A 14,948-nucleotide genomic window follows, 5' to 3' on the forward strand; every position below is an offset into this window, starting at 1 on the left:
TCACTGACGTGGGCATTACCCTTCGGGTAACCGACATTGAGGCCCATGAAGGTACTCGATGGCAAGGCGGACCACTTGGATGGCGCTACAGAAGATTCCTTGGCGGGCAAGACAAGGAAGGAGCCGAACAAGGAAAGCTTAGAGATAGGACTACTGTAAACCTAGTCGTACTCGGTTAGATCTCTTGAGACCTGGCCTCCTATATAAAGGCCAGGAGAGGGGCTGCCGAGGGACACGATCAATCTTAGCAATATTAGCCACCAGAAGTCTAGAGCTAGGTCGCCGCAACACTTAGCCTCTCGACGAGATCTCAGCCGAACCCTTCGGCACCCTATTGTAACCCAATATTCTCATAATCAAGATCAGACAGGCAGGACGTAAGGGTTTTACCTCATCGAGGGCCCCGAACCTGGGTAAATTGCTCTCCCCGCTTGTCTGCGAACCGATATCTCGTGTCAGCCTACAGGATTCCATCAACCCTAAGCCCCAATCGGAGGGAATTGCCGAGGAGTACCCTCGACAATTGGCGCCGTCTGTGGGAACCCTGTCGGCACAAGATCGGTCATCGGCAGATCCAGTCATGTCATCGGCAGCTTCATCGACACCATCATCGCCAAGTCTGGGAAGCCCGATTCGATTCGGCTCCTATGAATTCACCCCGCACAGCGACTCGTCTCGCTCGACCTTTTCTGATCTACAAGGAAACATGGAGATGACCTTCGGCAGCGTCCACTACAACGTCAACTCGGAAGGAGTCCTTCGACTGCTGGAACCACTCGCCTCCAGATCGACAGGTCCAAGCACGTCGTCATCAATCGACCTTTCGATTGGTCTGACGGACTCAACGAACTCGCCCGCGCTATCGACTCCTCGTTCGACGTCTTCCATGTCGGTTGGATCTGACAATCCCACATCTTCGGAGATGACCTCGTACTACTGCTTGAACTGCGATACCAGGCACGGGCTAGGATCAAGCGACACACCGTTCATCTGCAATGCCCAGTACTCATCGGGAGAGGACAGTGTCGACAGCATCGTCCAAAGTTCCACCCGGAGAACGGCACACCACCAGGTTTGTGTCAAAAATAACACGGGAAACACAAGGAACAGGGGAGACGGAGATCACACACCCCGCTCCAGCAGACGAGCAAGTTTTGGAAACAGCGCCAGTAACAACAACAGCGATTACACCATCGCGGAGGAGGAGTGGGCAGCAGCCAAGGCAGCCGTGCTTAACAACACACCGCTCCCCGCAGGAACCTCGGTTGGAACCCTCAATGCTTATCGCTCTATATTGGAGAAAAACCGGGAGCGCCTATCGAAAGAGCAAGCCACCCTAGAGAGACGCCTATCTGCTGCAGACCAATCTAGTGAACGACGGAGAGGCTCGCGAGGAAGCGCCTCTCGAAGCACTGAAGGGGCAGGCAAGCACCGATCAAGATTATCCAGACTCTCGGAAGATGACGCCAGAGAAATAACGTCGAATCTGACCAAGTCTTTTATGACCACGGACACCGCGGGCATGCCACGGCCAAAAACCGTCGCAGGAGCAACCGCCAATCTCGCAGCATACCTCATCAATCAGCGCCCTGAAGGTTCTATGGCCCAAGCCCATCGAGGTGCCCTAGAAAGTCTCGCAATATTGGGAGACAACCTGGTCCCGCGGAAGGAAAAGACCACGTTACAGGCCAGCGGCTCAAAGCATCATGCGAGAGATGCTCGAGATGAAATCACCTAGAGCAGAATCGACAAAGCAAGGCGACGACGCGCCGCTAGGGAGGAATATGACTGTGATTCTTCGGATGAAAGCCAGGAGAACGACGGCGAGCTAAGGGGGGACCGATTGTTTAAGCTACAAAATCCGCGAGGCGATGCCACCCAGAAATTTCAAACCTACCCCTACCGACGCTGCCAAATACGATGGACAACAGGAGCCGAGGTCCTGGATAGACGACTACTTGCAGACTGTGATTCTGCACAAAGGAAATCAGATAGCAGCAATGCAATGCTTGCAGCTTTACCTGAAGGATTCAACACGAGCTTGGTTAAGAGGCCTGCCGAAGGGTTCCATCAAATCATGGGACGACCTAGTAGACGCTTTCGTTGCCAATTTCCAAGCAACATACAAAAGGCCCGTCAGGATTGAGGAATTACAGCATTGCCAGCAAAAGCAGAAGGAATCAATGCGCGCATACATCGGGAGATTCACCAAGCTCTTAAACGCCGCCGAAGATGTTTCTGTCGATAGAGCAATCGATGCCTTCAGCGATGGCATCCGACGTGAAAGCTACATAGAGGAACTCGGGCGCAAAAAACCAAAAACCATAACCAAGTTAATGGAAATCGCCAACAGCTGGGGTGATGGCGAGGACAACGTACGAAAGCCGCGACAGCGCAGTGACGACGAAGATGACGACCAGCCGAAGCACGACTCGGGTGGACGAAGGGATCGCCATAAGAAAAGGAAAAACCGCAGTTACGATGATAGTAACCTGGTAGCAGCAGGATACTCTGATCGGCAGGACGATCGGTATGACGACAGACGAGACGATCGACAGGACGGCAATCGGAACAACTCTGGAAACCGCGGCAACTACAAACCACGACCACAGAGGACTCCCGAGCTACCCTTCGCCGAGCAGATCAACGCTCCTTGCTACTTGCACTCGTACATTGATTCTAAGGACAACAAAACGAAGTCAAGCCACCTGCTCAGAGATTTTAGGCAGTTCATTGACATGGAGAAACTCATCCAGCAGAAGCAACAGCCAAAACCACCACCACCACCACCGCAGCACCAGGTCCAGCAGGCTCAACCTCGCCAACCCAATGAGACGTTTCCACCACCACGTGGACAGATGAGCATGATCCACAGGACAGGTGTTTCAAGAAGAGAAGTGAAGAAGCTCACCCGAGAAATCAATCTGGCAGAAAGTATCATGGCGAACATCCCTGAGTATGTCGAGTGGTCGTCTTAGAACATTACGCTCAGCCGAGCAGATCACCCGATGACCATACCAAAACCAGGACACGCTGCCTTAGTAGTCGAGGCACAAATCGGGGGGTTCAAGATGAGCAAAGTCTTCATGGATGGTGGAAGCGGACTAAACCTGATATTCGTCGACACAATCAAAAGTATGGGGATCACCATGAGAATGCTAGAAGAAACAGGCACCTGTTTTCATGGGATTCTCCCCCCACTTCACCGGCGTACTCTCTTGGCAAAGTTTACCTGAACGTCGTCTTTGGCAAACCCGACAACTTCAGGAAGGAAAAGATCGAGTTCGAAGTAATGAACTGGGAATCACAGTAACTGAAGGAGATATGCCCTAGAGGCAATAATAAAGTGGTTATTATTTATATCTTTATGTTTATGATAAATGTTTATATATCATGCTATAATTGTATTAACCGAAACATTAGTACATGTGTGATATATAGACAACAAAGAAGTCCCTAGTATGCCTCTTAAACTAGCTTGTTGATTAATGGATGATTAGTTTCATAATCATGAACATTGGATGTTATTAATAACAAGGTTATGTCATTGTATGAATGATATAATGGACACACCCAATTAAGCGTAGCAAAAGATCTCGTCATTAAGTTATTTGCTATAAGCTTTCGATACATAGTTACCTAGTCCTTATGACCATGAGATCATGTAAATCACTTATACCGGAAAGGTACTTTGATTACACCAAACACCACTTGCGTAAATGGGTGGCTATAAAGGTGGGATTAAGTATCCGGAAAGTATGAGTTGAGGCATATGGATCAAGAGTGGGATTTGTCCATCCCGATGACGGATAGATATACTCTGGGCCCTCTCGGTGGAATGTCGTCTAAATGTCTTGCAAGCATATGAATAAGTTCATAAGAGACCACATACCACGGTACGAGTAAAGAGTACTTGTCGGGAGACGAGGTTGAACAAGGTATAGAGTGATACCGAAGATCAAACCTCGGACAAGTAAAATATCGCGAGACAAAGGGAATTGGTATTGTATGTGAATGGTTCATTCGATCACTAAAGTCATCGTTGAATATGTGGGAGCCATTATGGATCTCCGGATCCCGCTATTGGTTATTGGTCGGAGTGAGTACTCAACCATGTCCGCATAGTTCACGAACCGTAGGGTGACACACTTAAAGTTGGATGTTGAAATGGTAGTATTTGAATATGGAATGGAGTTCGAATATTTGTTCGGAGTCCCGGATGAGATCCCGGACATCACGAGGAGTTCCGGAATGGTCCGGAGAATAAGATTCATATATAGGATGTCATTTTATGTGAATAAAAATGTCGCGGAAGGTTCTATGGAAGGTTCTAGAAGGTTCTAGAAAAGTCCGGAAGAAACCACCAAGGAAGGTGGAGTCCACATGGGACTCCACCTCCATGGCCGGCCAGCCCTAGATGGGGTGGAGTCCAAAGTGGACTCCACCATAGGGGGCCGGCCACCCCCACATGGGAGGTGGGAATCCCACCTTTGGGTGGGAGTCCTAGTTGGGCTAGGATTGCCCCTCCTATGGAAGGTTTTGGTTTCGGGTCTTATTCGAAGACTTGGACACCAACACTTGGGTTCCACCTATATATTGAGGGGCATAGGGGAGGGGGCCGGCCACACCAAAGCCACCACCTTGGCCGCACCCCTTGGAGGCCGGCCACCCCTCTCCCCAAACCCTAGCCGCCCCACTCCTCCTTCTTCCCCGCACGCTTAGCGAAGCTCCGCCGGGATTCTCCACCGCCACCGACACCACGCCGTCGTGCTGTCGGATTCAAGAGGAGCTACTACTTCCGCTGCCCGCTGGAACGGGGAGGTGGACGTCGTCTTCATCAACAACCGAACGTGTGACCGAGTACGGAGGTGCTGCCCGTTCGTGGCGCCGGAACCGATCGTGATCAAGATCTTCTACGCGCTTTTGCAAGCGGCAAGTGATCGTCTACCGCAGCAATAAGAGCCTACTCTTATAGGCTTTGGAATCTCTTCAAGGGTTAGTCTTGATCATTCCCTCGTTGCTACCGTCTTCTAGATTGCATCTTGGCTTGGATTGCGTGTTCGCGGTAGGAAATTTTTTGTTTTCTATGCAACGTTATCCTACAGTGGTATCAGAGCCGTGTCTATGCATAGATGGTTGCACGAGTAGAACACAATGGTTTTGTGGGCATTGATGCTCTTGTTATCTTTAGTTGAGTACTTTGCATCTTTATGGCATAGTGGGATGAAGCGGCTCGGACTAACTTTACATGACCGCGTTCATGAGACTTGTTCCTCGTTCGACATGCAACTTGTATTGCATAAGAGGCTTTGCGGGTGTCTGTCTCTCCTACTATAGTAAAGATTCAATTTACTCTTCTATTGACAACATTAGTATCAACGTTGTGGTTCATGTTCGTAGGTAGATTAGATCTATATCGAAAACCCTAAACCACGTAAAATATGCAAACCAAATTAGAGAGCGTCTAACTTGTTTTTGCGGGGTTTGGTGATGTGATATGGCCATAATATGATGATGAATATGTATGAGATGATCATTATTGTATTGTGGCAACCGGCGGGAGCCTTATGGTTGTCTTTAAATTTCATGTTGAGTAGTTTTTCAAAGTAGTTGTAATAGTTGCTACATGAGGTGAACAACCATGAAGACGGCGCCAAGAACCTTGACGCTACGCCGACGATGATGGAGATCATGCCCGTTGATGATGGAGATCATGTCCGTGCTTTGGAGATGAAGATCGAAGGCACAAAGACAAAAGGGCCATATCATATCACATATGAACTGCATGTGATGTTAATCCTTTATGCATCTTATTTTGCTTAGATCGCGACGGTAGCATTATAAGATGATCCCTCACATTGATATCAAGATAATAAAGTGTTCTCCCCTCGTATGCACCGTTGCCAAAGTTCGTCGTTTCGAAGCATCTCGTGATGATCGGATGTGATAGATTCAACGTTCATATACAACGGGTGTAAGCCATGTTGCACACGCAGAATACTTGGGTTTGCTTGACGAGCCTAGCATGTACGGACATGGCCTCGGGACAACGGAAACCGAAAGGTTGAACACGAGTCATATGGATGATATGATCAACATTTTGATGTTCACTATTGAAGCTACATCATCTCACGTGATGATCGGTTTTGGTGTAGTGGATTTGGATCGTGTACCACTTAACAACTATGAGGGATGTTGTATTAAGTGGGAGTTCATTAGTAATTAGATTAAAACATGAACTAATTATCATAAACATAGTCCGAGTAGTATTTTGAATTAATTTTGTAGTATTGGCATCCGTTTTCTACCATGCGCTAGTCTTGTTATTGAGATAGAAATACTGTTAAAATCTGACAAGAAACTTTACGGATTGGTACCGTATTGTTAAAGAATCAAGAATTGATTAAGTCCTATTGCAAACTTTTAGTAAACCTCACATTGTTGATTCAAAGAGCTATGTTTTCAATTAGTACCTAAAGTTATCTTGTCTCCGTCAAACTTGAAGTTCAAATTTGTTTGAAAAGTAAGGAGCTGAAAATTTAGTTTTCGAAATAATCAAGGTATGAGATATATGTGATATCTAAGACCTTATTACAAGATAATAGAATATAATTTGGTGAGACTACATAAACTCATAAGTTTTATGGGAATGTATGAAGGTTGAAGACGCCAGGCGTCACAATCCTCCAACTATTGGGGCACTAACGATATTCGCATATCCATGAAGTGACCATCCTTAATATGCACCGTTGCTAAGACTCGTCGTTTCGAAGCATCACGTGATGATCGGGTGTGATAGATTCTACGTGTGCATACAACGGGTGCAAGCTAGATTTGCACATGCAAATACCAAGGTTAAAACTTTACGAGCCTAGCATGTACAGACATGGTCTCGGAAAGTCGTCATGATATGATGGATAAAATTATGAGTGAAATTGTTCATCATATTACAAGGTTACTAATAGTGAAATCCGGAACACTTGTCATATGATGATCAACTTCAAAATAAGAACCTCAAGGTTATTGGTATCAGACCAACAAACCTAGAAGTTATTAATGTTGAAGTGTTTTTCTGAATAATGAGGAAAGCTAAAAGAGAAACTGCAAAGATATTTTGGCAAAAAGAAAAGAAAAGACTAGAAAGTCTAGCTCAGGTGTATATAAATGATATACATGTTATGGTTGTATTCCTAGTTAAGTCACACAATGAAATTCTTGGGTATTAATACCATATTGGTTGGTATGAAGTGTCATACAAAACAACGCAATACAAGAATACAATGGCCTAAGTGACTGACAAGGAATATGATAGGAATGCACGTCTGGTACAAAATAAAGTGTTATTATGTTCGTCGTTGGCATTCTATCTAGCCCTTAGAATTTATAATAAAGAACTTAATAATTGTTATTTTGCTCTGGTCAAATGAAAACAATGAGTTGTTCAAATTATGACATTACTCCATGTATGATGGATAAGTTATTATAAATCTTAATGGTGAAACACACATACATAACACCGACGCTAAAAATGCCATAAGGCAAATGATTTGAATTCCACTTATTTGTGGAACCGCAATTTAGGTCATGTTAGAAAGGATCGCATGAAGGAACTCCATGCAAATGGATTTTGGAGTCATTCGATTTGTTGAATCGTTTGGCACTTGCAAAATCTTTTCTAAAAGGTAATGACTGAAATACCGTTCATAGGTCGAAGAGTTGAACGGGCAACTAACTTAGTGAAAACATACATAATGATATATGTGGTTCATTGGGCATAGTTGTGTGCGGAAGATTCTTCTACTTCATGAAAACTTTCAAACAATGAATTGAGTATATATGTGGATATATTCAATAAGGAAAAGTTTGAAACATTTGAATAGGATTCAAATAAATTTCAGCATGAAGTGGAAATCATCGTAATAGAAAAATCAAATATTTATGATTGGATCATGGTGGAAATATTTGAATTACGAGTTTTAGCGAACATCTAAGAGAGTTATGAAATTGTTCTACTACTCACATTTCTTGGAGTATCATAATGATGATATAGTATCCGAGATATGTATCCAAACCATGTTGGATTAATGATGAGATAAAATATTATGACGCCATTATATTTTTGTGGATTATGCTTTAGTGACTACCGCTTTTACACTGAATAGAGCATCATCATGATCCGTTGAAATGACACCATACAAGTTATGGCATGGGTATAAACCCTAATAGTCAACCAAAATCGGATGAATGTCTTTGTTGGTTATCCCAGAGATTTAATTGGGAATTCTTCCCATGAGACAAAGACAAAAGTGTTTGTCAATGTTTCTTATTTCCGAGAAATTGTTTCGAGTGAAGTATTTGAGTGGGAGGACAATATAATTTGATAAGGTTTATGAACCTGAGCATAATGATCAGAGTAGCGCAGCATCAGAATTGGTTTCGGAAGCGGCCACGACGATCATGGCTCTCATGACTACAAAGTGTTTTAGCCATAGAGATCGAAGTACATATTGAACATTGTAGGTATGGTTTACTTTGTGATCAAATAAATGATTTGTGGACAAAGGATTGATTTTGAACAATGATAAACCAACTACAAAACAAAGAAGTTATGATGGGCCACGACTCCATTAAAATGGCCATGCGCCATGAAATCCAAGATAGATGAATACTTTATGAAAGTAAATGGATCTATTAAATTGATAGACTTGGATGAAATATCCTTGAAGAAAGCTTGACTTATCGAAAAATTGTTTACGACAAAGTTCAAAGAGTTGAATACAATAAGATTAGATCTTCCGTAGCAATGCTTATAGTCTATGTGGATTATTCTAGTAATCACTACATATTTCTCTTATGAGATATGCTAGTAGGATGGCAAAATACACTACTTAACGAAGTATGTATACAAGATACAACCAAGAGTTTTGCTGGTCCGTGGAATACTAGATAGGTATATAAGCTTCAATTGGATGAAGTAAGTATCACGGAGTTGGAATCTTCACCGGATGAAATAGTCAAAGAGTTTTTGATTTCATCAGAGACGATGAAGAAGCTTGCATTTGCAAGAAATTAAGTGGGAGCGCTAAGACACATTTATAATACTTTATGTAGGTGACATATAGTTGGTTATAAATGATGTAATTATATACTTGATTAAAAGGTTTCATTGAAAATTAACTTCAATGAAAGGATTTGGACTGAAACATATTTAGTGTCAAGATCTATGAAGATAGATTGAAACACATAAATAAGTTTAAGTCAAAGTACATATGATGGATATTGAAGTAGTTCAATATAGAAATATTAAGAAAATGTTCTTGTCATGTGAAGGTTTAACAAGACTTGAGTGTATCCGACACTCAATGAGTAAAAACACATGAGTGATTATAGATCACGAATAATATGTACACAATCGAGATATCATGTGCTATAAAGTGTTATGAGCATATACCGAATGATTCATATGATGATCATTGGACGACAGTAAGAATATCCTTGAGTACTTTAGAAGAACTAAGGATATATATATATATATTTGTATGAAGAAATGACAAACAAATCGCTGTAAGGTATTACACCGATATAGGTTTTGTCACATATAAAATATAATTTCAATCTCAAATTAGACTAAGTGTTGTTTAAAAGGTAGCACAATGAGCTAGAAGTTGTCTATGCTAGATTTAGAAAAGTTCTAAATATTGTGACGGATTCTACAAAAGAAGGCAGAGTATGTCATTAATTTTGACAATGACAAAGGATGTTAAGTCAAGAGGTTCTTTGAGAACTTGGTGAAGTTCGACAGCAGTCGAACTTTGAAGCTATATTGTGTGTGACAATATTAGTGACATATTTCAGACAAGCGGAATTAAGGTTCCACCGAGAAGATCAAACATATTTAATGCCGACTCATTTAGGAAATGAGTGATGCGTTGAGACGCAAATGAATTACAAAATACATACGAGTTCTGAGCATGTCAGATCCGTTGACTAAAACCTCTCTCGTGAGCGAAACATGATAAAACACCAGAAGGCCAAGGTGTTATATCTTTACAAATGTAAACTAGATTATTGACTCTAGTGCAAGTGGGAGACTGAAGGAGATATGCCCTAGAGACAATAATAAAGTGGTTATTATTTATATCTTTATGTTTATGATAAATGTTTATATATCATGCTATAATTGTATTAACCGAAACATTAGTACATGTGTGATATATAGACAACAAAGAAGTCCCTAGTATGCCTCTTAAACTAGCTTGTTGATTAATGGATGATTAGTTTCATAATCATGAACATTGGATGTTATTAATAACAAGGTTATGTCATTGTATGAATGATATAATGGACACACCCAATTAAGCGTAGCAAAAGATCTCGTCATTAAGTTATTTGCTATAAGCTTTCGATACATAGTTACCTAGTCCTTATGACCATGAGATCATGTAAATCACTTATACCGGAAAGGTACTTTGATTACACCAAACACCACTCGCGTAAATGGGTGGCTATAAAGGTGGGATTAAGTATCCGGAAAGTATGAGTTGAGGCATATGGATCAACGAGTGGGATTTGTCCATCCCGATGACGGATAGATATACTCTGGGCCCTCTCGGTGGAATGTCGTCTAAATGTCTTGCAAGCATATGAATAAGTTCATAAGAGACCACATACCACGGTACGAGTAAAGAGTACTTGTCAAGAGACGAGGTTGAACAAGGTATAGAGTGATACCGAAGATCAAACCTCGGACAAGTAAAATATCGCGAGACAAAGGGAATTGGTATTGTATGTGAATGGTTCATTCGATCACTAAAGTCATCGTTGAATATGTGGGAGCCATTATGGATCTCCGGATCCCGCTATTGGTTATTGGTCGGAGTGAGTACTCAACCATGTCCGCATAGTTCACGAACCGTAGGGTGACACACTTAAAGTTGGATGTTGAAATGGTAGTATTTGAATATGGAATGGAGTTCGAATATTTGTTCGGAGTCCCGGATGAGATCCCGGACATCACGAGGAGTTCGGAATGGTCCGGAGAATAAGATTCATATATAGGATGTCATTTTATGTGAATAAAAATGTCGCGGAAGGTTCTATGGAAGGTTCTAGAAGGTTCTAGAAAAGTCCGGAAGAAACCACCAAGGAAGGTGGAGTCCACATGGGACTCCACCTCCATGGCCGGCCAGCCCTAGATGGGGTGGAGTCCAAAGTGGACTCCACCATAGGGGGCCGGCCACCCCCACATGGGAGGTGGGAATCCCACCTTTGGGTGGGAGTCCTAGTTGGGCTAGGATTGCCCCCTCCTATGGAAGGTTTTGGTTTCGGGTCTTATTCGAAGACTTGGACACCAACACTTGGGTTCCACCTATATATTGAGGGGCATAGGGGAGGGGGCCGGCCACACCAAAGCCACCACCTTGGCCGCACCCCTTGGAGGCCGGCCACCCCCTCTCCCCAAACCCTAGCCGCCCCACTCCTCCTTCTTCCCCGCACGCTTAGCGAAGCTCCGCCGGGATTCTCCACCGCCACCGACACCACGCCGTCGTGCTTGTCGGATTCAAGAGGAGCTACTACTTCCGCTGCCCGCCGGAACGGGGAGGTGGACGTCGTCTTCATCAACAACCGAACGTGTGACCGAGTACGGAGGTGCTGCCCGTTCGTGGCGCCGGAACCGATCGTGATCAAGATCTTCTACGCGCTTTTGCAAGCGGCAAGTGATCGTCTACCGCAGCAATAAGAGCCTACTCTTATAGGCTTTGGAATCTCTTCAAGGGTTAGTCTTGATCATTCCCTCGTTGCTACCGTCTTCTAGATTGCATCTTGGCTTGGATTGCGTGTTCGCGGTAGGAAATTTTTTGTTTTCTATGCAACGTTATCCTACAGTATCACGCTATACTCGGAAGACCAGCTTATGCCAAGTTCATGGCTGTACCGCACTACGCATACCTCAAGCTAAAAATGCCTGGGAGCAACGGTACAAACATCACAGTCTATGGAAGTTTTTCACGCTCGGACAATTGTGATCGCGACTTTCAGAGGATTGCTGCAAAGTTTGGGTTAAAACAGGAAATCACCGATCTTCCTTCCAAGTCATCGTCACGCGATATTAAGGAAGAAAAACACGTCAGGGAAACCAAGAAGAAGCCAGCCAACCTTGCTCCAGAAGCTTCGGCAGCAAAAGCTTCGACAGTTGATGGCACAATAGTCTTAGGAGACAGCAAGACACTGGCAATCGCTGTCGAGACCCCTAGTGAAATCAACGACGCTTCGAAAACCGCTAACGTGGTGGACAAGCCGGAAGATAAGAAGAACCCTTTCCTTGCTTAAAGTAGATGAATAGTGTTTAGTTCTTCCTTTATTTTCAACAGGGCCTCCCCTTTTTTCGCCCTTCAGTCCCGTGCTTACTTTATTAATGAGAACTTAAGTTTTGATTCCTTGATAAGCATTGCAGTAATTCGGAGCATCTAATCCGCATCATCGTAAAACCTTGGTTACACCCCTCGGTGAACGATGGTGCAACGTAGTACGCGGCAAAAGATTGTGCTCCGAAAAAGCCTCTACGAGTGCTAAAGGATGCAAAAACAAACAAGGACGATAACCTTTCCCTCTGCTACAGATGCCTCTACGAGCGCCGTAAATAGCAAGAGTCTGGAAATATATATAAAACAACCCACGTTCGATATTTTACTTATGGAAATATCAAAGAACAACGGGCTCATCGGCAGAATTAGTGCTTCCGATATGATCGGGAGCTGCTGTCAGAACATACATCGGTTGAAAGCAAAGTTGCACATACAACGGGTTTAGCAAAACCTGCAACACGAGCTGATCACTCAAACAATTTGCTGACCAACGAATACACATACGCTTAAGCGGGCAATTAAGATTTGCTCCTTCAAAATTTGCCAACGGCATTGACATGGTAAAAGTACATATATATGTACCTACCGAAAAATAAGTTTTCGCTACACAATCCAAACGATCGGATGAAGTAGCTAAATTACCTATTTATAACAAGAACTTGACCCTGAATTACTCTTGCAAAGTATCTTTTCCTTCAGGTACCTTCGAGTCCTTTTCTAGCCCATCGACAATTATATTGGACGACAGTATCGCCCTCGGGTACAGAACTTCCAAATCGCCCACTGCATTGGCAATGGACAGCAAGTCTGCTGAAAGATAACGAGCAAGGACGAGGGCAAGTGTAAATCTAGCTCCCGCAAACACTTGCGCTCGCACCAAGTCCCGAATCTTCTTGGTATTTCTAAATTCAGACATCAGAGTCAACAGTGTAGGAGGAACCGCGTTCAAAGGGAACATCTTCCTCCAAATTACTCATAGGCCTTTGTAGCACTTGTCGAAGAAGTGGTGGACTTGCTGGACCCGATCTTGGAACTGTGCAACAGCCGAAGCTTTCGAGTGCTCCCTCCAGAAAATCTCATTGGCTGATGACAGCTGGGTCAATGCGTTAATGCGCTCGTGAATCCGCTTGTTCTCTTCAGCACGGTTCAGAGCTATGACTAGCAAAGGAATCAACGGAAGATCAGACAATGCATTTCTAACAAAGCGTAATGAGCACAAAGACCAGTGAACTTACAGTTCAAACTTTCGGTGGCCTTATGCAGTTCAGTAAGGGTATATCGCTCTATGTCGGCTGCAATCTCGCTCTTCTTCCTGACAATGGCAGCTAAGGCATAGGTATTGCGTAAATCCTTTTCCATCTATACGATCTGATCCTTCATACGCTGGATTCGATCATCTTCAGAAAGAGCACCCGAAGAATCATCGACAAACGCAGGCACTGGGAAAACCTGCAAAAACAGCATCAAGGGTATGACGGATCGTATCGCTTCAGCATTGAAAGTAACTCCCATCGGGAGAGTGCAATGTCATAACAAGAGTGCACTAGCAACATTGTTAGCACGGAATTTATTACAACCACAAGTCTTGCGACAGAACATTGTTTCACATCAATTCAAAAAGAAGTTTGTTACAAAAATCAAGGGGCTTGGGTCTGGGTCGATAAGCTTGGGCCAGCCGATGTTTTCTTTGATGAAACCAACTCGAGGAGCTGGCGTGCACATTTGAGAGCTGACATTTTGAAGATGCTTAAATCAATAAATTGCCCATCTTGATCTTTCGGCAGCTCCTTAGACATCTCCTCAATATCGGCCTTGAAGCCATGACCCATCATAAGTTGGAAGGCTAGGAGTGCACCATAGGTACGCGAAGTACGTTTGAATACCTCGATAACCTCCTTGGTGTCGACTGCGAAGGCATCGACCAGCTGCCCCAGATTCTTGTCTTGACTAATTTTGGGGAAGATCATCGAGTGCATCCGCGCCATGGCACCTTTGCCCTTTTCAAGAAGCTCCCGTGTAAGCTGGTGTGAGGCAAGAGTCATTGACACACCGTTTGCCGGAGAGTTGTTTGGAATTTTATCCAAGGCATTGGCAGGGATGTCAGCGGCCTCTGCGAGAGAATAGGAAAGATTATCAACAAAGGATCGCATTTGCAAAGTAATAATCGACAGAGAAGCATAAACGGAATTACCAAGCAAAGACAAAGAAGACTGGTGGAGAAGATCATCTTTTTCGGCCGCCCAAGATTCAGCAACCAGCCTAGATGCTTCCTCCTCCTTCAGTTTTTCCTTTAGCTTGCCAAGTTCCTCTTTCAGGGAGTCAACTTCTTGGCGAGCTTCGGCGGCTATTTTGATTGCGCCTTCCAATTTCGAGGAAGAAGATTTAACTTCCTTCTGCAGCCGAACCTTGTCTGCTTCCAGGGAAGTAAATTGGGAGGCGAAGGAAAGGGGAAAATAGATGTTTGACGAGGAATCATTAATCAAGGCACATTCAGGAAAGTTTGCGTTACGATCGAGAAAGACTTACAATTTTTCCAGAAGGAGGAGTTGTGGCGGCGACAGTCGAGGGAATACCCTTCCCCTT

The sequence above is a fragment of the Lolium rigidum genome, chromosome 4, assembly GCF_022539505.1.
Source record: "Lolium rigidum isolate FL_2022 chromosome 4, APGP_CSIRO_Lrig_0.1, whole genome shotgun sequence".
NCBI classification, from domain to species: domain Eukaryota; kingdom Viridiplantae; phylum Streptophyta; class Magnoliopsida; order Poales; family Poaceae; genus Lolium; species Lolium rigidum.